Source organism: Cebus imitator, unplaced genomic scaffold (assembly GCF_001604975.1).
Source record: "Cebus imitator isolate Cc_AM_T3 unplaced genomic scaffold, Cebus_imitator-1.0 Scaffold62, whole genome shotgun sequence".
In the NCBI taxonomy this organism is placed as follows: Eukaryota; Metazoa; Chordata; class Mammalia; order Primates; family Cebidae; genus Cebus; species Cebus imitator.
The window spans coordinates 1,205,985-1,233,564 of NW_016107377.1; the positions used below are offsets into that span (position 1 = coordinate 1,205,985).

General features: G+C 47.9%; 1 long non-coding RNA gene across 1 annotated transcript; it reads right to left on the reverse strand.

Annotated features, from left to right (window-relative positions):
• Positions 1-23,145: 23,145 nt before the first annotated feature.
• On the reverse strand, positions 23,146-26,388 carry LOC108305346. Its single transcript, XR_001825665.2, has 3 exons — positions 26,139-26,388; positions 23,667-24,941; positions 23,146-23,569 (listed from the first exon to the last, which is right to left on the reverse strand). It is a non-coding gene; the product is annotated as an uncharacterized LOC108305346 (long non-coding RNA).
• Between the last annotated feature and the right edge of the window lie 1,192 nt (positions 26,389-27,580).

The following is a 27,580-nucleotide window of genomic DNA, read 5'->3' on the forward strand; positions in this document are numbered from 1 at the left end:
AAATAAGAGAAAATACCTTCCCTCTTTTCTTTCAGAATTTATTTTTTTTCTGTTCTTTTCAAATGTATGTAAATCTCCACAATGGATAAATAAGTTTCGTAATTCAGGCAGGTTTCCTCAAGGAGTCATCTTTTTGAAATGCAAACATAAAGGAAGATAGGTCCCTATCTCCCAGTTCCTATGGGAGGGTAAGAGTATAACTTGGTGGGCTCCTTGCTCCACTTTGCTAAACTACCTTCTGTCATAAAGATATAGAAAGTTTGTTTTTCTCCAAATAAAACCAACACAGGTGGTCTCCCCAGTTACCAAGATAAAGTTGGGAGAAACTCTGTGTGACAAAAGGTGCTGTCAAGTCCTCTATCTTGAGGAGTAGTGATTATTTTGAGAACACGTATGTACTGGGATGCGTCTGCTTGGTTGTATAAGGGTGATGAGATTCCTTTCTGTCTTTGGAATCTCTTGGCAATTGCCTGTGAGACCCATCACATTCTGGCTTATGGTTATTCAATAATAAAAGTGTCTTGCCAAGAGCAGAAAATCAAACACTGCATGTTCTCACTCATAGGCGGGTGTTGAACAATGAGAACACATGGACACAGGGAGGGGAGCACTACACACTGGGGTCTGTTGGGGAGAAATGGGGGAGGGACGGGGGGGTGGGGAGGTGGGGAGAGATAGCATGGGGAGAAATGCCAGATATAGGTGAAGGGGAGGAAGGCAGCAAATCACACTGCCACGTGTGTGCCTATGCAACAATCTTGCATGTTCTTCACATGTACCCCAAAACCTAAAATGCAATTTAAAAAAAGTGTCTTGCATGAGGGCTGTGAAGGATAAGACTGATAGCAACAAAGGTGGTTTGCTTCTCTACTACCTTTGTGGAGAAGATTTCTGGTTAAGTATATTTCCCCCACACTCCCTCAAAGCATCAGTAAGTATGCCTTCTATTGTGTTCTGTGGTATCATTGTTTTATTCCTGTTTAAAAAAAAAAAAAAGTGGGAAATCTGCCCAAAGAGCCCTATGGTGGTGTAGTCAGCAGTGATTAATCAAAACTATCTGTGATTTAATAGACTACCCCCAACCCCCAGCCTCCAGCCCCACTCCCTAAGGACATCAGTCAACAGTGACTTGAGAAGGGCACTGGGTCCTTGTTTTCTTCTCTCTCTCTGTGTATTCAGATACTGCTTAGTTCACCAGAAGAGACTTGCCCAGCTCCTTCTGCCAACCTTGGGTGTGAGGCACTTTACCTTTCTGTAGCAGGACAAAGTCCCCCATAGTTCCTATAGTTTAAAGGATTGATGAAAGACTTTCTGTGCCTCCTCTGAGAGCTACTGCAGCCCCAGTTTCATTTGTATCATTAACCTTCTGCAAAGTTGGCTTGCCACAGAAATATAATGGCTCCTCCTGAATGACACTGTGTCTGTGTATCTTCTTTCTTCCCTTATTTAGGAAATCTTTTTCAAAGGATCAGGCTGAGGTCTCTTATCCATGCAGTTATCCTTTGCTGGTGCGTCTTTGCCCTAGCCCTCCCACTTTGTTTTAAGACACTTGTTTTCTCTGCTTGATTTTTTAAGTCCTCTTAAAATGGGCAAGCCTTAACCTTTCTAGCCTAATTCTACTGCCCCTTCCTCTGACATTTAAGCATATTATACTCAGCACTGCAGATAGTGGGCACCCAGATATTTGTTGAATAAAAAACAGATTTCAGCCTCTAGAACATCCTGGAATATCCTTTGGTAAGCCTGCCTACAACCTAAACACTCTTCCAGGAATGTCCTTTCACCATGGAAACCTCCCAAGATTTCATAGTGAAACAGAGAGTTCCCTGACCCACTTTGCAGGACGTGTGACAGGGGTGTGGCTCATCTGTTTGGTTGCCATTTGTGCTCAAACCCCTTAGGGGATGGGGAGCATACAGATGGACAGGTTCAGGAGCAAGGGGAGGGCACTTTTGGGCTCCAGCCCCACGGTAGCATCTAGGGATGGGTGCCTGCGACTCCCTAAGCCCAAGTGGGCACATGTTACAGTGTGCAGCTCTGCCATTTACAGATGGCTTAAGTGTTAACCAGCTCAGAGCCCTCTTGGTACCTGGGTTCTTGTCTGGCATCCAAGAAGAATCAGGTCACACACGGATTTGAAGGATGGTGAATGGAGGGGTTTTATTGAGTGGTAGAAGTGGCTCTCAGGGGGACGGATGGGGAGCTGGGAAGGGGATGTAGTGAAATGATCTTCCTCTGGAATTTGGCCATCCAGTGGCCAATCTCCCCTCCGACCACCCCAGCCAAACTCTTCTCAATGTTCAGATGCTCATTCTCTTCTCTCTCTCTCTGCCATGATGTTCTGCCACTCTTCTGCTCTTCTGTTCATCTGCTCATGAAGCCTGGGGTTTGGGGTCTATATGGGTACAGGATAGGGGGGTGTGGCAAGTCAAAAGGCAACTTTTGGGTGTGAAAACAGGAATACCTGTTCCCATTTAGGGCCATGGATTTTCAGGTTAGAGGGTGGGGCCTTTGCTAGGGAGCTGCCCTCTTCTACCCAGTATTTCCCCATCTTCTGTCCATATCAATAGCACACTCTCCCTACTCTCACCCCTGCACCACCACCATCACTATGGAAATCCCTCTCTGCCACATACATCCACAGCACTCTGATGCATGCCATGCTAAAGGTATCACTGGTCTTCCTGGATCAGTGCTTTATGTATGTGCATGTGACCTCACCACACTGGAGCCCTTGTGGGGCTCCACCTGCAGCTGATGCACCTTTAAATCTCTGTGTGCCTGTGCTTAGCAGATGAGAGATAAATGTTTGAATCCAAGTCTTCTTTTCTTTAGGCAAGAGAAAAAAATATATCTAGCTCTCCCTACTTCCCCTGACACCCCTCTCTCTCTCTTCTGACCATGCAGCAGCCAGACTGTGCAGGATCTGCCCTTCAGAGAGGGGGAAGATGAGAGATTATGACAGTGTCCCAGCACTGAGGCACATAAATATTTACAGGCTGGGTTTATTTATAGACTAGAGGAGTGTGACAGTTCTGCTTCAGTCCCTTCACTTTAGCCACTTGGTATGAGGCAACCAGGGCAGCCTTACCCACTTTCAGCTCGCACAAGGACCAGGGAGGTTCTCCACAAGCCCGCATGTGCTGTGCTGACCATTCCGGGCCCTCAAGTCTTGGGCACCTGGGATACTCACTAGGATGCTTGGTATCTGCATTGCCTGATTCACCTGGAGGGAGGAGGCTGGGCATGTGTTACCTCACCTAGCCAACCACCAAGTCCTATTCATGACCACGTTTTAAATCTATTCCATCAGTAAGAATGGCTATTCTGCTCACAAGTCCTTGGATGTAATTCATTATAGGCAGGGCTTTGTAGCTTCAAGAACAGATAGCTACTTTGCAGAGGTCTTTAAAAAGCATTTGGTCTCATTCAGGCAAACATTTGAGTCCCTTCTTTTCCTCCTTTTCATTCATTCTGAGACCCAGAGGGTTGAGAGGAGGTGGGTAGTAATGGACAGATAGGCCCCAGGAGAACCTCTAAAGGTTCATACCCTAAACTTCACACAGATAACAAGGTCTTGTGTTTGCATAGTAATTGTTTATTGAGTTTTCTTACATGCCAAGCACCGTGCTGAATACTTTACCTGCATTATTTCATTTAGCTCTCAAAAACAACAAAGTCTCCACCAGTAAAGTGCATGTGTTCAATGTGTGAGGCTTAATTGAGTTGCACGATGTGCAATTGGATTACATGCAATTTTCTGTATGTATGCTACAATTTAAAAAGCCCCATGAAGTACATGCTGCTACCTTTTTTTAAAAAGAAACGAAGTGAGTTTGATCCCTGAATCCAAATTCTTTACCACAGTGCATTACAAAGTATCTCCAAGAATTTTCCCTAAACACAAGGGCTCAGAAGGAATGGCAGCAGCCTCAGGCTACCATCCCCACACCAATATCTGGTTAAATGAGCTCAAGCCCACTGGACCTGGCAGGCCTCTTGCCTACCTGCCCAAGTACTGGGAGGACAGAGACCTTTATAAATTTCTCACCCCACCAAACACAGCTGGACCCTCCATGTTCTAAGCTCCCAGCCCTCACCAGGGATGAATCAGGGGTGATGATTCACTTTATGAATAGATACTTACTTATTTTTTAAACAAGTAAAAAATGGCTTCTTTCAAAAGTGGGCTTCCCTAAGGATACCCTGACGCTTCATACATAAGTAGCCTCCTATCAGAGACCCTGAGGACACAGAGGAGATGGGAGAAGTGATTTTGCCCTTTACTTAGAAGTCACTGACACTTGAAAACTAAACAAAGAGAAGGCTGAGCATCTCTGAAATTTCAGTGTAATTCAATGGAGAATTATTTGTTTCACAGTAATTTTACGTACATAATAACCCCTTAAGGGCAGTTTCTATTGTTCAAGATGAGGGAGCAGGCAGAAGGCAGAAGTGTTGGATTGGTGGATTGGTGGCTTCTTTGCAGTGGCTGCTCCTTCTGCCTAGAAACTCTTCCATCAGATAGCACCATGGGTGATCCCTTGCATCCTTCAAGTGTCTGCTCACACTTAGCTTTCTCAGAGAGGCCTCCTGGGACCATCCTATGTGAGATCCCCCCACCCTCCCTCCCTCCTCTTTACCTTGCTTCATCTTCCTCCACAGTTAGTGTCCCCATCTATTGTGTGCACACACACATGATTTCTTGGCAATGTGTTGTCTCCTGACACTGGAATATAAGCTTCACAGGTGCGAATCCTGTGTCTCTTTTTCTCCCTACTCTAACCTCAGTGCCCAGAACAGGATCAGGTCTACGGTAGCTGTTCCATAAAATGTGTTAAATAAATAGTTGCTTCCAAAGTAGGTTTCTCCTATTGGGAATTCTGTGTGTCCTGCTCTCATGGCCACCTGAATGCCTAAACTACATTTTAGTCTGTCCTTACCCGTATTGCTAGCAGTCTCCTCTACATGTTATATCCTCTTTGGGAAATGAGAGTTGCTGGTAGTTCCATGAGAGATGAAAAGGCATCAGTTTTAGTCTGGGAGGGACCAGAAGGGATAAACCCCAGCCCCACAGCTGTATTCCCCACCAAACTTCACACTTTCAGTGAAGCGCTCCCCAAAGGCAGACACTGTATTTATTCTTTTCTTTTGTTTCACTTTCTTCCCCAGCACTTACTTTTGTACTTGGCACATTGCGGGTATTCAAAACAATTTTGTGAATGAAGACGTATGTCTTCTTGAAATGGGATAGCTCCCTTGATCCCTTTTGCAGGACCTGCAAACAGTTTCACTGGGATGGGGAGCACACAGATGAGTGGGTACAGGGGCCAAGATGAGTGCTTCTGGGTTCTGGCAAGAGTAGAGCTCTATGTGGCCCTGCAGCAGCATCTGAAGTGGTACCTGTGACCCTAGAGTCCCAGAGGGCATGTATTACAGTGTGATCTTTTAGCTTTGCCATCCACGGACAGCTTAAGTGCTTAACAGCTCAGTGGAAGATCAGGGTAACAGCCTTTTGCACCTACCCTCTTGGTACCTGAGTTCTTGTCCAGCATCCAGGAAGAATCAGTCAGGTCATGTGAACAAACTGAAGGGTAATAGATGTGGAGGATTTTACTGAGCAATGAAAGTGGCTCTTAGCAGTATGGGGAGCTGGAAAGGGGATGGAGTGGGAAGGTGGTCTTCCCCTGGAGTTTGGCCATCCTCAGCCAAACTCTTCTCTGAACCCTTCTCTGAAGTCCTGCCATCAAGTCATCCCTCTGAAGTCAAGCTACTTCTCTCCAACATCTGGCTGCTTCTTCTCTTCTCTCCTTCTTCATTGCTCTGCTGCTGGGGACAGGGGTTTTTATGGGTACAGGATGTGGGAGGGGAGAGCCAGGGTGATTTTGTAAAAGCCAGCCTTTGGGTGAGAAAACAGGAATGCATATTCTCACTTTGGGCTGCAGGTTTAGGCTTAAGGGTGTGTCCCTTGCTGGGACTACCCTCTTCTGCCCAGTATTTCCCTGCCTCCTGTCTCTTATTTCACACACCAAAAAGCATGTTCTGTGATGCTGGACTGCTGGACACTGGATCCACACCACTCTCTGTCTTCTAAGGATGCTGCTGGCTCCTCCCTTTCAGTAGCTCCAATGTGACATCCTCAAGAGGGTTCTCTTACCATCCTACCAAAAGGAACTGCTTGCCCCCAACACGCATATATATATGCATACTCTTTTCCTGGTTACTTTTCTCAAATCACCTCTCACTAACTGAAAGTATCAGTTAAGATCATCAAGTTCAGTTAATCCATTTCACAGATGAAATCTGGGCAGGTTAATATGCATTTATCCACAGATGACAGCTAGTTACGGAAACAGCAGAAGCATGATGAAAATCTGCCCGCTAGGAGGGTCTCCTTTCTCAGCACCCTGAGACCCCTCATTGGCCCTGTGTGGCTTCCTGGAAGGTGACCTGTGAAGCAGCCCATCCCTGGCCAGCCATTCCTGGCGGAGCCAAGGCAGGTTGAGGCCCACAGCTTGCTCCCTCCCAGCCCTCCATCCAGTTTGAGGAGAGGGCAGGGGCCCAGCCCCCTCACACTCCCTCAGTGATCCTTTTGGCTGCAGCTTCTCCTGCACACTAGCTTTTTAAAATTTTTGGCTGATGGGGGTTGGATTTCTGAGTTCCTATTTAAAGAGGGAGAATCTAATTGACCTGGCTAAGAACTAACCTCTTTGTCCATGTTAGGGGCACCAATCAATCAAACTGTGATTTGATTACCCTTGAGTGAACTGCCTACTCCTGCCTCACTCATCTGCCACTGGGGGTGAGGGTGAGGGTGGAGACAGGCAGAGTCAGGGGTGTGTGACTGTCCAGCTGCCCTTCTGCAGGGACTGGCTTTGTCTTCCCTTCTTCTGGTCCTTTGGAAACTGCAGAGGAAGAATTCCAGCTCAGATCTGTCCACTCCCACAGAGTCCCAGACGCATACACTTTCTACCACACCTTTCCACTTTTATCCCTCCACCCCTGCCTCCTAGAGATCAGGGAAAGGTCCTCTGAGCACTGGCCCAAGATGTCTCAGGCAAGGCCTGTTTTAGAGAAAAGAGGTCATTTAAAAACATAGCCAAACACAAATAACTCCTGGCTCAGATGATTAGTATTTATTTAGCTCTGCCTAGACTTGTAACTCACAGGGTATCAGGGAGCAGCACAGTTTACAAGCTTTGGATTCAAACCTGTCATTAAGTCCATTAAGTCAAGAAAGGTATGACCAGGTAGTAGATATTCCCATTACCTTGATTTGATTATATGAATGTATAAAATCATCACATGTACCCTCAAAATATGTACATCTAATATATATCAATAAAAAAAGAAGGCATGACCACCTTAGAAACCCATATATGTCTCCTGAGTCTGGATTAGGAACAGAGACGTCTGTTTCCACACACCTGGAGCTGCTCTCCTCTCTCTGACCCACTAAGGAAGTGATGCAGAGCAGTAGTGATAAAAGTGACCTTGTTATGCACATTAGGCTGAGTGGGCTCTAAGTTCTTTTAAAGCAAATGTGTGTATGTTTGAAATATTTCTTTGTTTTGTTTTGTTTTGCTGAGAGAGGGTCTTGCTCTGTTGCCCAGGCTGGAGTGCAATGGTGCAGTCATGGCTCACTGCAGCCTCAACGCCCTGAGCTCAAGGGATCCTGCTGCCTCAGCTACTTGAATTGTTGGGACTTCAGTCACATGTCACTGTGCCCAGATAATCTTTTAAATTTTTTGTAGAGACTAGGTCTTGCCAAGTTGCCCAGGCTGATCTCAAACTCCTGGGCTCAAGCAATTCTCCCACCTTGACCTCCCAAAATGCTGCTATTACAGGCATGAGTCACCCCATGCTGCTTGCAATATTTCATAATTTAAAAAAAAATTGTGGCTAATATGGCTACTTAAACTATTTTTAGTAACTACTCATTTGTGACACAGCTCACAAACTTGATACCTTGCAACTTGGTTGAGATACTATAAAGAATTTATGTGCCCCAAGGACACACACGGTATAGCAGGTTTGCATGAAGGCATTTGAGTCCTAACACTCGAACACTGGATGCTGGTGAAAAAAAGAGAATAAACACAGTGCTTGTTCTTGGGGAGCACTCTACTGAAGGTGTGAGGTTTAGTAGGGGGTGTCTCCCGCCTGCCAGCCATATGCAATTCAAGTTAAGCAATGCTAAATCCATAATATGACAAATAACAAAAATTTACTTGCATGTTAAAAACCAAGTCGCTTCTTGGATGGGCCCTCCCTGGCTTTCGTAGATCGATGCTTTGTCTTCCTGGTGGATAAAGTCTAGACCAGTGCTGGTCTAGATTGTAGGCTCCCTGAGGGCAGGACTGGGGGTGCACCCCAGTGCCTTACAGCTTGTCTCATACACAGCCTGCATCTAGTGTGTGCTCTCTTCATCTGTGTGGAGTATAGTGGAACTAACTATTCCTAGATGACTGGAATGGATGTTTGAGGGAAAATTGGCTGAGAAGCTTCAGGAGTCATTTCTTCCTCATCTCTGGAAGTGCTGAAGAAACCCTAAGGAGGTGGGTTGTTACAGATCTGCTTCCATGTGTAACTCCTGCTCATGGACACATTTGCTGGGCACCTCATCCAGGGATGAGGACAAGGCTGGTTCACTGCTAAGCACTGACACAATTCAGTTTGAGGCAGGACCAGATTCAACATTTTTATCCACCCACCTGCTTTCCTACTATTTGTGGCTTCATAACTTTGTGTCTTGAAGGCTGTGTTATTGTGATATAATAAGAAATATATATTTGGTCTCCATCCCAGTCCAAGGCATAAGAGCTCCTAAAACCCTTGGAACTTTCTGAGGGATAGGAGTGAGAGGAGTCTTTTGTTATTCATAATAAGGCCCTTTCAGCCATACCTTGGTTTATGCAAGTGAGGTGACTCTTTGAGGGTGGAGGTTTGTTGCAGAGAAACCAACCCTGTGATTAGAGGATTGGAACTTTCAGCCCTGGCCACTATTCCTGCCTCCACCCCATATCTCTGGAGGGGGTGAGGGGCTGAAGATGGACATAACCGCCAATGACTAATAATTTAATCAACTATGCCTATGTAATGGAACCTTGGTTTAAAAAAACACTCTAATGGAAGGGGTTCAAAGAGCTTCAGAGTTGGTGAATGCTGGGAACGTGGTACAAACCAACTCCAGGAGTACAGAAGTTCTGTGCTTGGAACCTTCTTGGACCTCACCTTGTATGTCTCTTCATCTGACTATTTATCTGTATCCTTTGTAGTAAACCAGTAACAGTAAGCAAAAGTGTTTCCCTGAGTCTGCGAGCCCTGATAGCAAATTATCAGACCTGAGCAGAAGTCATGGGAACCCATGATTTGGAGCTGAGTTGGTCAGAAGTACTGGAGGCCTGGGACTTGTGATTATTGTGTGAAGTGCTTACAGTGTTGTGGGACTGAGGGGTATGTGGGGTCTGTGCTAACTTTGGGTAGTCATTGTCAGAACTGACTTAAATTGTAGGTCATCCAGTTGGTGTTCATGGAGAATTAGTGAATGTCTTGGTGTGCAAAGCTCGTGTGTCTTGTGTTGTGAGTGTTGAGTATAGAAAACAGTTTTTCTTCAAGGGTCTTTGGATTCCCTGAGCCTCCTCCTTAGGAGGAAGCCCCCTTAAGCTCTTGTTAACCTGCCCTTCAGGTACCAGGAGCATCAGCTAGGGATTAGTAGGAATAAAAGTTGGCATAGGATGATATGACAAATAATATGGCTTGACTTACCCAAACCCCATTTCCAACCCACTTCCTACTTGCCGCCTTTCCCACAGGGGTGGCCAGGAAACACAGTTCTAACTAATGAGACATCGATGGAGGTCTGCTGTGAGGTTCCTGGGAAATCCTTTGCTTTTCTCATTCAAGCATCACTCTGATTCTTTCATAACTGAGTCCGAAGCTTGTACTACTTGCCACACAACAGCCAGTAAGTATAGAGACAAGGTGTTGAGGCAAGGAAAGCAATTTTTATGGGGAAAGCCAACAAACTGAGAAGATGATGGACAAGTGTCCTAAAGAACTGTCTTAAGTTAAAATAAATTTTAGGCTCTTTTTATGTTAGGGGATGGGAGAAGAGGAAAGGAATTGAGGCCAAGAGATCACTGATGATCACAGACATCTGGGCGGCAGTGAGGGTCCAAGGAGGTTGTGAAATTTCTTTGTTCTTGATCAAGTCACAGTGCTCCTCTAAATCTTTAATATGGACAGGCATGGTGGCTCATGCCTGTAATCCCAGCACTTTGGGAAGTTGAGGCAGGAAGATCTTTTAAGCCCAGGAGTTCAAGACTAGCCAGGGTAACAAAGTGAGACCCAGTATCTACGAAAATAAAAATAGGAACAAAAATATTAGGCATGATGTTGCATGCCTGTAGTTCCAGCTACTTGGGAGGCTGAGGTAGGAGGCTAACTTGAGCCCAGGAAATCAAGGCTGCAGTGAGCTATGAAAGTGCCACTGCACTCCAGCCTGGGAGACAGAGTGAGAATCACCCAGTTTCAGTCTTTAACATAACATTGTTACTTGTGCATACACCCTCCTTATCTCCTTGAGGGTTGGTTTGGGGAAGGGACTATCATCCTTGCTTTAAAGGTAAGCCGTAAGCTAAATGTTTCCCCTCGTTAGCTTGGCCTATGTGCAGAGATAAGCAAAGCAGTTAGCTCAAAACATATCACCCCACCTGGGAGTGGGGAAATAGAAGCAAACTGGAGTTAGTCATGCTAGGCTTTCTTTTCATGGCTGCACTTTCCCTGTTTTTCCTGCTGTGATAAAAAACTTGATGTTTAGTGCTTCAGCAGCCATCTTAAAGTCATGAGGAAATGATCAAAAGAACCCCAGAGATTTCAGTCCTGGCTGCACAGAGCCACTGGATCAGCAGCAGCAGCAATCACCTGCCTCAACTTCTTGTTGAGCTAGAAAAATAAATCTTGATTTGTTTAGGTCTTTATAGTATGTGTTGCATTATTTACAGCCAAAAGCACTATTATGAATATATATAGGCCCCTGGGATGCAGGAAGGGAGCACTGCCACAGCCATGCTTACCTATAGGGACCTGGGTTCAGATCTGTTGGATAAGGCTCAGGGTTCTGAGTGACTCAGATTCCAGCTGTCAGACGTGGTTTCTAACTGGAGACCAGAGCTCTAAGTCAGGAAACAGGGAAGGATGGTGGGACTCATGAGCGTGCTGAATCTCCTGGGTGGCCATCACTGTGGGGTTAGTGAATAGTGGGCAGAGTGCACAGATGGAAGGAGGAGGCAAGTGAGAGTCCTAAAATGCTCCAATGCTTGGGCACCTCTGAGTGTCAGCCAAGTAATCTGGGACTCTGCCTGCTATTGTGTGGGGCTGAAGAGAAAGAGAACATTCTGTAGGTTCTGTCCCAGAGACACTCTGCCTATGATCCTACCATCAGACTACATTGCAATCCAGCTGTGCTGGTGTATTAGTCCGTTCTCACACTGTTATGAAAATTTATAAAGAAAAGAGATTTAATTGACTCACAGTTCCTTTGGCTTAACAGGAAGCATGACTGGGAAACCTTAGGAAACTTACAGTTATGGCAAAAGGGAAAGAGGAACCAAATACGTCTTGGCATGGCAGAGCAGAAAAGAGAGAAAAGGGAACTTTTAAATCATCGGGTCTCATGAGAACACACTCACTATCATAAGAACAGCAAGGGAGAAATCTGCCCCCATGATGCAATCACCTTCCACCAGGCTCCTCCCCTGACATATGGGGATTATGATTCGACATGAGATTTGGGTGGGGACACAGAGCCAAACCATGTCAGCTGGCCTCATAAGGACTGAAACCAAGAAAACACCTAGGGATGCCTGGAAGCTGGGGGGTCACACTCTACCCAGCTGGATCACTCAGGAAACTAGGGACTCAGCTCTTTTTCTTCTCTGAGTTGGTTCTTCTCTCTCTGTGCAGCAGTGGCAATCAGCCTTGAAAAGTCCCCCATGAAGAATGATGGCGGCTTGAGGTGAAAGAACACTACGGTGTTGTAGAGGTGGAGGAGACACAGCTGCTGCTACCTGTGGGTCCTTGTCATTCCCTCCTCTGCCTCTGCTCCTTTTATCATCCCCTCTCCAGCTACACCCTGTGACCACCCACCCCCTCAGGCAATTCCTCCAGCCTCTGTGTGAGGCAAGGAGTTGAAGGTGGAAGCTGGATGAGCTGAGGGCGTGGAAGGTGGAGGGAAAGGTGAATAGGGACTGTGTCTCATCCAGCTTGGTGTCATCAGTGCCTGAAACAGAGTGGAGGGCAAAAGATATGTGGCTTACAAAGCAACACTGGGACCCTCATGGGCTGCATTCTGAGCAGTGCCCTGTTTAACAACCAACGTGCCATTTCAAAAAGACTTAAGTTATTTACTATCTTTTCTTGAACTCCTTGAAGGGAGATACGTAGAACACAGCAACATTCCTAAAACATCTTGAAAGTGCTGCCTGCCCCTATGTATCGGCTCCCTCCCTGTGGCTCAGGGGACCCAGTGCAGATCTCCTGTGTCCATCCCTTCTTGCCTTCTGTAAAGACCATGGCCCCCTGCCTGCTCCCGCTGCCCAGCATCCAGCAGAATACATCATCTCTGTACCCAGTGCCCCTGTTAGAACCCACTGTGTGTGTTCTGCTGGGTTCTTTGATTGTCTCTCCCCACCCACCCCAGCCATCACTGTCAGTTCCATGTGGATAGGGACATGTGTCTTATACCCTAGCATTGTGCCTTGGTACATAGTAAATGCTCAAAAAAATGTTTGTCAAATAGAAGGTATGTTCCTTGCTTTAGGGACTTGCTTTTTATTGAAAGAGACAAGCTGTAAAGACATACTTACAAATAAAATGTGTAATGTGTCAGAAGGGGAGTGAACCTTACAGAGGGGGCCTGGGGACTGTGAGGAGGAATTCCAGCACAGGAGCTGGACTTGTTCTAGAAGTGACATCCCCATTTCTCTGTGGAGCCGCTGGATGCACATTCCCTGTGACAGACAGGGCCAGCAGCTGCCTGATGCTCCATCACGACTTTAATGTCAATGTAGCTGTGTTTCTATGAATGAATACACAAGTGGTGTCACATGATGCTGAGAGGGAAAATGGCCCGATGGGACAGCCCATCTGCAGCTCTACACCAACACATGCCCTTGTCCCATCTTCTCCTCAGTGGAGGTTCAAGGCCTGTTCTTACTAAAAAGTTAAGGCTGTATGCAAGCCAGAAAGTGGCCTTCGTGTCCCAGATCTGCCTGGCTTTGCCCTTTCTAGTTGTGTGATCTTAATTCTCTATGCCTTGGGTCCCTTATCTCTGAAGTGGGGATGGTAATAGCATTGACCTCATGGGGTTATTGTGAGCATTAAATGAATGCATGTGGGTAAAACAGGTCAGTGCCTGGCCCATCGAAGACCTGGAAAGTAGCAGGTGTTAGCTGTGATTGTGCTCTGTGCACAATCCCTCTGTGGTTTGGTGCATTTGTTATCGTCTCTGAGCCACAGCCACTGCTGTACATGTGTAAACACCTTCTACAGAATTTGGGAAATGCAGCCTGGGTGGCTTCCTGGGAAACATAGATTAGGAATGGATGCCCCAGGGAGGTAAGGTTGACAGGTGTAGCAAAGAAAACTACAGGGAGCCCAGTTACATTTTAATTTCAGATAAATGGCAAATGCTTTCTTTGCTATAGCTATTTCCCATTCAATACAGTATTTGGAACATAAACTTAAAAAATTAATAACTGAAATTCAAATTTAACCAGGTGTCCTATATTTACTCTGGTGACCCTGCTGGGAGGGTTTTATCAAGGCATTGTCCTCTGACCTGGTAGCCTACAACCTGCTGAAGTGGCGGGGCAGGACAGGAGCCAGGGTTTGAAACCAACGGATCATTCCAGAACCCCTAAGTCATGCCTTCTGTGACTTCAGACCTTGTCATGGCTCTTCACAGTGTCTGTGAAGCATTGCGTGGTGCTCACGCCCCAGCAGACACACAGAAGAAACTGTGTTGACTTGATTGATTGAATGAATGAAGGAAGGAAGGAAGGAGTGAGGTTATTGTGGGTCTGAAGACTGTGGCATATGCTTGGAGGGGGCATCAAGAGGCTCCATTCCTCAACATTTGTTACCATGCTTCCCCGAGGTCTGAAGACTTTCCCATGAGACAGCCATCCCTTAGAGCTAAGGAATTTGTCCACTGGAGCCTCTATTAAAGCAGAGTAGGCCTGGGAGGGGCCGTTCTCAGTGCCAGCAGGCGTTCACATATTGGCAGGCTCTGTGAGTTACACTGGGTGTGTGTAGGTGCGGACACTCAGGGCTCTGGGGTCAGGATGCCTGGATTTGCATTCCAGCTCCATTCACTGAAATAGACATTGATTCTCCCTATATTTTCCCCATCTCCCATTTCAGTCTGGCAGCCTCGCAAGTTGCTCAAAGGCAACTATTCTCCATACCTTGGTGCAGGACTAAACACATTGAAGAGCTTATGCGGAACGCCTTTGAGGGTAGTGAGAAAGAGAGAGATTGAGAGAGTGATGTTTCCCCAGAATGGGTTGGGACAGAGGGAGGATCTGGGAACTCTTTGGTGAAAGCAAACTGGGGAGATAGCAAGAGCTTAGAGGAGACATCTGGCTACTTTCTGAAGGTTCCAGGCCCTAGCAGTTGTGTGTGGCTGAAAGGACATCGTGGGCAGGACGATGGTGTCTCAATAGTAGTACAGACAGATCAACAACAAGGGTTATTGAGTGCTTTGTGCTGGGACTATGGTAAACGCTCTCTTAGAGGTATTCATTCATCCTTACAGTAGCCGCTTCTGTTTCCCCTTGAGAAGCCGAGGGGCGGAGAGTTTAACTTCAGAACCACCAGGAGGTCTTCTTTGAAGCCTCAGCTTGCATTAGATCTCGGGTCAGAGATTTTCTGGTGACGGAGGGTAAATTTCTCTGAAGCTGGAGAAGATGAAGGCTTATATTTGTATTTGAGTCAATTCAAAGGAAAAGAACAAAAGAAATGTGATATTTGGGTTTTCACCTGAAATCTGGACTCCCTGTACACCTTCATTATGGGGATTGGTTCGTTGGACTCTGTGCTTCAGCCTGACCAGCTCAGGCCCATTGAGGCAGAGAGATGTGCAGGCAATCGGACTATTCCTTAGGGAGCAGCTGGGAGGGGTTCTGCTCGATTTACCTCTTGGCAGTCATCAGAGCCTCCCTGGAGGAGGAGGGGGCTGGGAGAGAGTGGCAGGGGCTTCCCGTGCGAGCTCTAAGTCTGAGCACTGTGCTCCAAGCTGCCCAGCGCCGGCCACCGCCTCCCGGAAAGGCTCCGAGTCTGAGCACAGTATCTCCGAAGGCCGCTAGGGGCAGTGTCAGCCTGCGCTTCCCAGGGCCAGGCCAGCCGTCGGCCTCCCGAGAAGCCCCAGGAGCTTTCCCAAACAGCAGGTGCTGGTACCAGTGCTGGAGGTTCCCGTTCGGTGTGTCTGGGGCAGAGCCCTAGGAATCTGTATTTTCACAGGCACCTCCAGTCGGCTATGATGGGCAGTCAGGTCTGGGAACCACTGGCCCAGACTTACCTTCTCTTCTGCCCACTTCCAGCATCCTCCCTGGCCTCCTGAGGCGCGGCCCCGGACCACAGCTCATCACCCTCGCTGGAACACTCCTTGCTGTCAGTGGTTCAGAATGCCTGACAGTTTTTTTCTTCCACTGAGCCAAAGGCTCGCCTCCCGCTGCCGTCCTCAGACCCACATCCTCCCACAGTGCTGTGCTGGGCCTGCGTTCCCAGCATCTCCTGGGTCATCCCTCCCTGCCTGCTGCCCTCGGGGCGGCTTTCCTCCTGGAGGCACAAGACTCCTGGACCGCCCGCCCTGCGCCTGTTCCCTGGACGTGTCTGCTGACGCCTCTGTAAATGCACAACCACACTGGAGCCTTATCCTCCAAGACGTCTGATGGGGAGAAGAGGCACAGAACCCCCTTTCTCCCCGGGGAGCCGCTGCCTTTCCAGTGGGACCTATGTAGGACTAAGAGCTGATCATCCTAAAGGGAAGGTTAAGTGCAGAATAGTCCTCTCCTCATTTTCACACTAGCCCAATTCCACAACTCTTCTTACGTAAAAAAAAATTCGACCTGGCATGGTGGCTCACGCCTGTAATCCTAGCACTCTGGGAGACCGAGGTGGGCAGATCACCTGAGGCCAGGAGTTCGAGACCAGCCTGGCTAACACAGGGAAACCTCATCTCTGTTCTACTAAAAATCCAAAATTAGCTGGGTGTGGTGGCATGTGACTGTAATCCCAGCTACTCAGGAGCTGAGCCATAAGGATCTCTTGAACCTGGGAGACAGAGGTTGTAGTGAGCCAAGATGGTGCCACTGCACTCCAGCCTGGGAGATGGAGTGAGACTCTGTCTCAAAAAAAAAAATTACCTTAACATATTTATTCAGTTGCTGCTAGAGTATGTATACTGTTTCATATTCTGCCATTTTCATAAAATACTGTTTCCCTGCATCTCTGCATGGTCTTCCTAATTCCATCATAATGGCTGCACAGTATCACGTCCTGTGGCCTGGGTTCAAGTCTCTGTCTTCCACCAGCATGCTGCTGGTATCCTGACGTGCCATTGTTCCTCTCCATGAGCTGATCCCATCCCCAGGGGCCTGGCATGTTTGTCCGTCATTTTGTTTTATCCTCTAGCCTTTGTACTAGATATAAGCATACTATATTTGCTAGTTGGGGCATAGATAGGCTAACACCCCCTTTATGGCACTGTCCATGGCGGGGCGGGGGGGGCTGCAAAACAAAATAGCTATTTTAGCTGTTATCTGTTACACCACTCTTTGCTAATAACCACCACCATTTATCAAGCTGGGTTACCATGGGCCAGTCTGAGGTTGGGCATTTGATGTAACTTATCCCAGGCAATTCTGAAGGCAACTCTATGAGATATCCATACACCAGTCCATATTATAGAGAGGAAACTGAGGCTCAGAAACTTTAAGCAAGTTTTCCAAGACTACACAGCATTTACAGGACAGAGAGGGATTTAGGCGCAGTTCTGGGGCACTGCTAACTCTGTTTGTGACACTCTCTTACATTTCAGGAAATGTGATCTGGCTCACTGTGTATTTGAGCCCCTGCAGAATAAGCCTCAATGTAATGGAGTTGTAGCAAGCCTTACAGATTTTGTGTTTCTTCAACCAGCCCTCGTGACAGGCTTTTTCTCTCTTATGTTGGATGAAAACATGCCCTCTCAACCCACTGTGCAGACTGAGCAACTGATGCACAGGAGGCCACTAGGCCAGAGAAAAGTGGGGGATTATAACTCAGGCCACGTCGTGTCAGAGAGCAGGTGGAAGGCCAAGAGGGGCGAATGGGGTCATCGGGGAGACGCCTGCAGTAGGCAGATGTGTCTGCAGTTCAGCTCCTGTGAGGTCCTGGCACCAGGGTCAAACTGTCTCCCATCAGTACCTTCTCATTCCACCTTTCAGGAATCCCTTTTGCCCAGGCTCTGCAGCCAAACGTTGCCCTTAGCGTGGACCCAGCTCACAGAGCCCTCTTCCCTGGCCTCTCCTGACCATTTCTGCCCCACAGCAATCACACACTCCTCTGAACTCCTCTGCAATTCCAATTTCAATAATTCATTTGGCAATTAATCATATCTTGCCTTGTGACATGGCTTCTATTCCATATTGAGCTGTTATTTAGAAGTGCAGTTGTTTAACTTCCCATGAGCAGCATATGCTGCCTGCTAATCTAGTCAAGTTTTTTGTTGTTTCTTTCCTGGCAGTCAATCAAACCAGGGAGAGCAATTTGAGGCCCACGTTGGTGGGGGGTAGGGAGTGGGCAGAGATCCCCCTTCAGGAGGCCATGGAGCAGGCAGCCAAGAGCCCTCTGACAATAGCCCCCTAGAGAGCAAGACAGCCCATCACATTCCTCAGCCTCCTTTTTTCCTGATTCCCCAGTTATGAAACAGCTCTGGATACAAACAATCTCAGGAATTTTCCATGCATTTGTACAGTCTTCTTGACTGGATTAGATTTCCTGTGGGCAAGGACCATTCATTCTATTTTCAGTGAGGCTGCCTAACATGATGAGGCAAATTCTGAAATGAGGGACAGAAGCCTGAGATTTGAGCCCCAGCTCTGCCACTTACTCCCCGTAAGCCCAGGTAAGTCATTTTACTTTTCTCAGCCTCAGTTTTCTCATTTCTAAAAAGGGGGAAGATACCCATCTCACGAAAGTGTTATGAGAATCATGAAAAAAGTGCCTATATTCACCCTCTATATGTGTTCTAAGCACCTTGCACACATCAACTCCTTTAATACTCATGTTCACTCGGGGTAGATTCTATTATTATTTCCATTTTACACAAAGAGATTAACAAGTGAAGAGCAAAAGAGGCGGGGGTGTGTTCTCTAGGGGACACAAGAAGGCCTGCCAAGAACGATGGTGAGGGTGAGTTCACGCCTGTGGGGTGTCCGGGCATAGGTGGAGGGAGATGGGTGGAAGGGGAGGTAGGTAGAAGCAGGCACTAGGCAGGGTGTGGCCCCTGAATGTTCCCAGGCCTTTCCAGGCTTTAGGCCTGAGATACAGAGGGGAGTGGGGAGTGAGAGTGAGGATGGTTCCAGGCTTCAGTGAATTCCAAGATCAATGTATTTGCTTGCAGTGAACTTGACCTGGGAGGAGAGGAGCCACCCCAAGGCAGTTGCAGATGTCTCTGAAGAGTGAAAATGAGGAAATGTGTCCAGAGGGTTTTATTCACCCCCATCCCTTCTAAAGGCAAGGACTAGAAGTTATTTTACTATAACTCCAGCCTGGGGAGAAATCATAACTCTTTTGGCATAATGAGTGTGGGAGCTGCCCTAACAAGAAGTCTTCTTTTCCCTGAAACAGATCCCATTGTTTGTAGATACACTTAGGACACTCAGAAGCAGGCCAGCTGGAGGTCTACTTCCCAGTCCCTGGCACTAATCCTCCTCTCAGGATCGGTACTGCCCCTTCTCCCCTCCCAAATGCAGTAACCTGGCCAGAAAAACAGACAGGGACTGATAAGACACACCAGGTGCTGCTCAGGAGCAGATGGGATCTCAGGAGAGGAAGACAAGGGGTTAAAAGGAAGAGGGCCTGGGGACATGGCCAAGTTTAGGCTCAAGAATTCTGGACCTGTAGCTGGGTGCAATGGCAACTACCTGTAATCCCAGCTATTTGGGATTGCTTGAGGCCAGTAGCCTGAGACCAACCTGGGTGAGACCCTGTCTCAATAACAACAACAAAATAATAATAACAATAATAATAATTCTGGACCAAAAAGGGCTTGGAAGCAACTGGTTAGTCTAGGAAAGCTGTGTCTGACCCCTGTACTTTTGGGGTTCAGCACTATAGCCGCTAGCCACAGGTGGCTTTGAGCACCTGAAATGGGATTTTTCCTGAGATGTGCTCTAAGTATAAAATGCACACCAGATTTCAAAAACTTGGTATGAGCCAACAGAATGTAAAATATCTCATTATTAATATTTTATATTGATTACATATTGAAGTTATAGTTAGGATAATATTAGGTTAAATAATTATTATTAAAATCCCTTTTACCTGTTTTTTGAAACGTTTTTCCTGCTTAAACTAGAAACTAAAATTACAAACATGGCTCTCATTATATTTTTATTGTGCAGCACGGCTCAGCCCTTTCGGTGCCCAGGTGGTTACAGGCTGAGGGGAAAGCATTTTATTGTAGACTCTACCCCCTCCCCCGCCCTTCTGAGTGGGGTCACAGGAATTCCAGAACCCCTGGAGCATGGCCTTGACCCACAGGGAGAGAACAGTGGGAGAGAAACAGGGAATGAGTGAGGGAAATGAGGCCAAAAATGGTGACTCTGGTTCTTGGGTCTATCTGGTTGGTTAATTGCAGAATCCAAAAGGACTATTCTAGAATGGGATGAGGGAAATGCAGCAGCTCACAGTCAGGTGAAAGTGGGTGAAGCTGAGACATCTTAAATGAGCATCTATAGGAAGTGATCAGAAAGCACTGCCATACAGTCTGGGGGTCCTCAGTAGGGAAGAAGCCTCTCTACTGGAAGGCAGGGTCTGGGGAGAGCCAGGAGGCTGGAATCAGAGGGAAAGAAGAGAAGAGGGACTCGTATTTGTTCAAGAGCCCCTTTTATTCATTTAAGCCTCAGAAGATAATCATGTTTGGTGTTACTGCCCCCAATTGTGGATGAGGAAAACTGAGGCTTAGATAGCCCAAGTAGCTTGTCCCAGGTCAAGAGCTGCTACCTCCCAGAAGATGAGCTGTTTGCTGGGCTCTGCTGCTGGCTAACTGTGGCTTTAGAAACCGTGCGGAACTGTTCTGAACCTGTCTCCACCTCAACAGGCTATTGTGAAGACCAGATGAGATGAATCATGGAAAATGCTTCAGAAATGGGAACTGTAATGCCTTCGTGTCAGCTCGCAAAAGATGCTCGCCATGCTGACGGACTGTTCCCAAATGTAGATCTCTAGCCTGGCCATCTCCACTTGGATCTTTAACAGGCGTCTTCTTAAACTCAATGCACCCAGAATTAAACCCTTGATATTCACCTCCAAACCTGCTCCACATTCTAAGTTGCCAAATCCATAGAAATATGTTTGACTCTTTTTTTTTTTTTTTTGAGACGGAGTTTCGCTCTTGTTACCCAGGCTGGAGTGCAATGGCGCAATCTCGGCTCACCGCAACCTCTTCCTCCTGGGTTCAAGCAATTCTCCTGCCTCAACCTCCCGAGTAGCTGGGACTACAGGCGTGCGGCACCATGCCCAGCTAATTTTTTGTATTTTTAGTAGAGACGGGGTTTCACCATGTTGACCAGGAAAGTCTCGATATCTTGACCTTGTGATCCACCCGCCTCGGCCTCCCAAAGTGCTGGGATTACAGGTGTGAGACACCACGCCTGGCTGACTCTTTTTTTAAGTACACCTCTATATCTAAGCCACCAGCAAATCTTATTGGCTCCTACTTTCAAAATATATCCAGAATCCAAGTACCACTACCACCGTGATCTGAGCCACCACCCACTCTCCTCTGGCCCTCTGGCCAAGCCTCCCAATTCGTCTTCCTGCTCCCACCCTTGCCCCCATACAGTCAATATTCCACTTGGCAGCCAGAGTAACCTTTTAAAAAATAAGTCTGATCACAAGCCTCCTTAAACAATCCAGTGGCCCCCACTGCACTCAGAGTAACAGCCAAAGACATTGTGTCAGCCCACAGGCCTGCAGAATCTGACCTCTCACCTCCTCCCCTCCCTCCCCTCCTGCCCTCACTCAGAGTCAGGCCCCACCCTTGCTGCCTCTCACTATGGCAGCACCTGCCTGCCTCAGGACCTTTGCACTTGCTGCTCTTGCTTCCTGGGCTGCTCTGCCCCCAGATGCCTGTATGGCTTGGCTTGAGCTTTCACCTCCTTCACCACCAACTCCCGTCCCAGGAGTCCCTAGCCTCTGTCTGCTTTATTTTCCTTCAGAAAACTTGCAACTGCCAATATATTATGTAACTTACTTGTTTAACTCCTCTGAAATTCCTCTACTCCCTCAAAATATTTAAGAATTTTGTCTTTGTCTCTGATTTTTAGAACAATGTCTAGAATACAGTAGGCTTTTAGAAAATGCTCAGTGAATGAATGAATGAACATGGAATGATTGACTGGGTCACCTCACCTCCACCCCTACTCCATACCTGCTAGGGGGTAAAAGAAGACACTGCAGTCCCAGGAAGGGGGTGGGCTACAGTGGAGACTCAGCTCTTTGTTGCTTAAACCCAGAGGCCTTTTCCTCTCATTCTTTATCATGAAAACACATCTCTCCCCTTCCAGCACAGTCTGTTCAAAATCAGTAAAATAGAGCCTGTCTCTGGCTCTCTGTAAAAGCCCCATGGCTTTGCCATGTCTCCCTCGAGGCAGGACAGGTCTGTACCCTTGGTTGAGGCTGGAGATTCGGCAGACCAGGGATGTGTTCCTGTTTCAGGTGGAGCAGGGAGCAGAGGTGTCAGCCCTCTGGCAGGGGCCGTCGGAGCTGCTGTGTCTACACGGGAGGGCTCTGGAGAGGACGGCTTGGGAAAGGCAGCAGAGGCGGCTGCTCACAGTCCTCACAGGACCGCTCAGGGAGAGAGGTGCAGGCAGGTGGGACAGGGGGACGATGAGGTTATCTCCTTCAGACAGGTAAGGAGGCAATAAACTGGGACCATCTGTGCCGTTATTAGACATTCTATGCAGAGCTAAGCTCCCAGAACAAAGAAAACAGCCCTTCAGAGGAAGTGAGGGAGAAAGAGAGAAGGAGAGAGAGAGAAAAGCAAACCACAAACACAACAGCTAGTGATCTCCTCACACACATACACCCCTCATCTAATCATAAAGACATATTCCAGGCAGGTTCCAGAGCTGTCCTTGGGAGGGGTGTTTGAAATATATACGTATCCCTGATACATCCCTGAAATGTTAACTGTCAGATCTCCCAGGAAATGGCTCTGCCTAAACAGACTTTCCTGGACTCTCATTTCATGAATGCTGAAAACAGAATTTTTATGAGACAAAGCCAAACAGAACCCGTGACAATTGTTCTTGAAATCACTTTCCATTCTCTTCCCCAGTATTCTCCCTCCCCCACACCATCGTCCCCACACCAGCCACACCTCCCTTGCTCCCCAGCTCCCCAGAGACCACCCATGACTCTTCTGGAGGCTCAACTGTTGTTGTTTTTGTTACGTAGTGGTGCCAGGCACATAAGGAGAGGCAAGTAAATGTGGGGACAGACCCAACCTTGGGGATAGTGACAAAAGATAGACATTAGAACCCAAAGAGCTGTGATCGGAAGGGCTAGTGCCTTCAGGGCTGGTGAGCTTGTCACTCAACCCTTCTGTCCTCAGTCTTCTCATCTGCATGATGGAATAATGGCAATCCCTGCCCATGGCTCTGGTGAGGATTTGAGGAGGTAATGGATGTAAAATAGGTAGCATGTCATTAGGTCCTTCAGGAGGGCTTTGGGGCCCCTTTTCTTGCTGAATCTGGAGGCAACCTCAGAAGGCTTCCCCGCCAGCCTCTTGTACCTGGGCTGCATTGCCCTAGGATCACCACTATTCTCGTCTTTAAAATGTTTTATTTCTCCCAACTTCTTGACAAAAAAAAAAAAAAAAAAAAAAAAGGTGGGCTTGAATTAGGTAAGAAAGGAGAGAGAAGGGAATGAAATGAAGGAGTTTGGTGCAGTTGACAGGGAAGAAAGGGACAGAAAACAGACATGTATTAAGAGGTTTCTCTGTGTGAGACACTGAGTGAGATACTTTATGAAATTTCACCCAACTCACCCAACCTCCCTGCAGGAGGCAGGTACTCTCAGCCTGTATTATAGAAGGGAAGCCAAGGCTCAGAGTTGAAATAGCTTGCCTAGAATTATGGTGCTGGGACTGAATCCAGATGTATCTCCTCTTGGCCCTTCTCTCATATCTGCACAGGAAGGTTGACACATTTGGGTTCTAGTCCCTCCTCTTCCACTGATTTGCTGTGTAACCTCAGGCGAATTGTCTCATGTCTCTGGGCTTTTGTCCTCTCACCTGTACAATGAGCAGTATGGACCAGAGGACCCCAGTAATAGGGCTTAATCATGAGGCAGATTGTGTTATTGTCAAGATATTTGAAGAAAAATTATACGTCCTGCCCTACTGACAGCAGGCTTGCCTGTGTGACTTGCTTTAGCTAATACAATGTGAACAGAAGTGACATGGACTTGGTTCAAGCAGAAGCTTGAGCATCCATCCCATTGGCTCTTCCTCCATCAGATGGGGACTTCTCGGTTCTGGGATGAAGAGGATGTGGAACAGGCTTTGCCCACCTGCCGTGCACATGAATATGAGCAAGAAATAGCTCTTGGCTATTGTAAGCCACTAAGATTTAGGGGCTTTTGTTACCATTGCTGAACTTACTTAGGTTGACTGGGACAATGATTTTGTGAGAAAAGGGGAAAGAGGAAAGGGAGGATAATGCCCCAAGAAATGAACCACCTGGGAAGAAAATGGCTCACTGAGCTACCTGAATATCTGAAGTCCTGTCAAATCTTCCAAACAGGGCGTCCAAAGAATGCAGGCAGTTTGAGAGCACAGGGGCAGTGGGGGGAACTCAGAGGGTAGTGGTGGTGGTGAGGAGCACTAACATCTGAGGACAAGGGAGCACTGTGGCAAGAAGTTTGGGAGTCAGCAGATCACGCGTGAGAAGGGTACAGAGAGAAATACGGTATATAAGTACTAAGGAAGATTTTGCAAGATGTTTCTTTTGTTTCTAACAGAAAACAATGTTTGTAGGGTAGGAGAGACTCTTAAAGCTCATTTAGGACAGTACTTTTCATTGACGGGTGAGAGAATTGAGGATCTGAGAAGGTAGACACCTGACTGAATTGAAGGTCGCACTGCAAGGTAGCGTCAGGGTTGGGACTTGGGCCCAGGCTTAAGGAAGGCTAATGTTGCACCTTTCTGTTTCTCTTTAGTGAGAAGAGTAAAACCTTTTTGGAAGAATGAGCAGGTTGTTTGGTTTGAAGGACAGCAAGCAAGGTGGGCACTGGGGCCTTCTGGGAAAGAAAGCTGGCGAAGTTCCTCAAGTGATGGGAAAACAGGCGAGGGAGACAAGGACCCGGTAATGGTCGGCAAGTGAGCCTGAGGGTTTAGCCAGAGGCGGGGACTTCCTGGTAAGGGAAAGGAGGCTACCAATACACAGCAATTCAGCGTCTTCTGCTGAGGCCTCACGTGCACAGGCTTTATGTTTCCCACGTGCTGTACTTTATCTCATACCAGTCCTATGATGCAGCTTTCTAAGTCCCATTTAACCTGTGAGTCAATAGAGGATGAGGAAAGTTAAACAATTTGCCAAGATCTCACGGTTTATCAGTGACAGAGGTGGGATTTGAACCACGTCAGTGTGACTCCGAAGTTCCTGCTTAGGGGAGGAGGCAGAGAGCAGGTGGAAGCAGAGGAAATTGTTGCTTAGGGCCAGGCCTCCTAGGCCTCTGTCGCCCTGACTCATTGTGGTTGCCAGAGCTTTCTGCCAGCAGTTTTCCAAGCGAGGGCCCCTGGAGCTCACAAGCCCATGGCCAGGCCTGCTTGGGGACCCTTTGTCACATTAGCTTGCATTGCCAACTCTCCCCAGTGGTGTCCTCCCCACTTGTATCAGCCAAGGAATGAGTCAAGGTTGCCAGTATGTTCTTGGTTGCCTGGATTTCTGCATCTCCTGGGCCACCTTCTCGTGACGAACCCCAGCCTGCAGATCGCTGGTCCAGGAGTTCTAGAGGGAGGGCCTGGGCAGAGGGAGGGCTCCACAGGACCTGGCTGTGGCCCAAATACACGTTTGTGGCTGGGCATTTCCTCCCAACTAATAGACAAACAATCATTATTTTTCTCTGGCCAAATGGAAGCTGGCCTCAGAGCGCTCAGCACAAGAGCAATAATAGGGGCTTATCGACAGATAGGGAGGGCTTAATAGGTCACAGGCTGATGAGGATCTAGATGGATGAAGGCTGCGCTATGGATTGCCAGAACTCCTCCAGCCCTCCCAGAGGGGCCCCCGCCCGCTGTTCTGTCTCGTGGGCACGCAATTAGCTGGACTGTGGGGAGGGCTGTGCCCATCCACCCAAATTCCAAGGGGAGGGAGCACATTTGTAATTGGAAGAAACACAATAGACTATCAAAAGTACGTGACTTTAGCTACAAAACTTGGTACGTAAGTCGTGGTTCTATTTTCCTTCTACACCAGTATAAAAATAGCAGATTTTTCATCAAGATAGAAAGCAAGACTACTACAAAAGTAGTTCCCTCATTCTTATCCCTTTATAGGCAGAGTCAAATAGTGGGAAGGAAACTCCCTCTGGTCAGGTTGAGCTCAGGGTCCCTGAAGCCCCTATTACGGGAAGCTGGGGCAAAAGAAGGCAGGTAACCACTGATGGGCTGTGTCCACAGTGCGTGGCCAGAGAACGGAATGACAGCGCACCAGGAACCGAGGAGGCCAGCCCAGCCCTGTGGATCTAGGACCACTGGATCCCTGAGGGTCAGCAACACACTTAAAGTTGTGGGCAACACATTATATGAGTGGTCCATAGCATTGATGAGATTGGCAGAGGGGTGAGCACACACAAAGTACTTGGATCTTGTGCACCACCCTCCCCTTTTCTGGTGTAGAGTGGGGGCTCCTGTTGGTGCTTGTCAGCACAGCTGTGAGAAGAGGCCCCTGCATCTCACTTGCCCTCACCTTCTTTTGGCCTCCAGTGCCAGTGAGCAGCCTCGTGCCCTGTTACTTGAATGCAGGAGCACGTTGTGCTGAACTGATGAGCCTGTGGAGTCTGCCGGGCCCTGACTTCCAGCCTCTCCTGGGGAGACGACCCCAGCCCCACCCATTCGCAATCCCCAGCACACGTAAAGGGACTGGACTTGCAAGAGCAGCTCCTCCCTGCCAGTGTGACCTCATTTAGGGTGCATCGGGATGCCACATGAGTGGCCCAGGCCTCATTCTCACTGTGGACAGGATGGGCAGGGTGGCCTGCAGGCAGTGTTCCTGCCTAAGGAACTGCCTAGTGGCTTTGATGATGCTGAGGATTAATTGGTCTCTACTCAGGCCTCCTTGAGGGAATCACATGCCGGGTTTAAGTAGGACTTTCTGGAGTCTTCAGAGGAGAGTCACTGGTTGATTGGGAGATGGGGACACCTGGAAATGGTCCCAGGGTGAAGTAAACAAGCCGGAATTAGCCTGAAGAGGGGGAGGTGGCAGGGTGCTGAAGAGATGAGGGTTTCCTAGCGTATGAGTGGCTGCCACTGGCCAAATGTGTCTTCTGCCATGAAAGCTTTGAGTTTGACAGTAAGATTTGGAAGCCAGGAATTCCTGAGGGAGATGTTTGCTTCTACGCGCGGTCAATGAGGTGACTTGTAGTCACCATTTGGGGGCCACCTTTACCCAGGTGAGAGCAGCACTGCACTAGAACTGTGTGTGTGCAGGCCTGGTGGCCCGGGGCATGGACAGGGTGACCTCTTAAGGCTTCTGTCGGTCTACAAGTGAGCTTTCCTGCTGGGCTCAGGGGTCAGGTGGCAGCTGTGGGTGTGGTCCCTGGTAACAGATATGAGGGTTGCCACATAGTATGAGGTCAGTGTGTGGCAGCTGCAGGAGCTGAGAAAGGCAGAAGGGCAAGCCCAGGCCTTTTCATGGGGAGAATAGGAGGAATGAGTTCAAAGCATGAAGCGAGGCACATGCTACACATCTTCAGCTGAACTGAGGATCCAGGGACAGGAGAAGTAGGGAGCCAGGACCCACCAGGATTGGAGCTGACTGTGGAAGAGGCTAGTTTCACTGAAGGCCTCCTGGGGATAACAGACAAAGTAGAGGAACGAGCCAGCCTTGGGAGCTGGGAGGCCTGAGCTTTCACCCAGCCCGTCCACTCCATAGTTCTGTGGCTTTGGGCATGCTGCTTCTCCTTCCAGAGCCTCTTTGTTTCTTAGCTACAAAGTGAGGGGAACTACTGTGTCGTTGAGGGGAATGTAAAGCCTATAGCACCGTGTCTGTTATTCAGGAAGCACTCAATAAAGGACAAGACA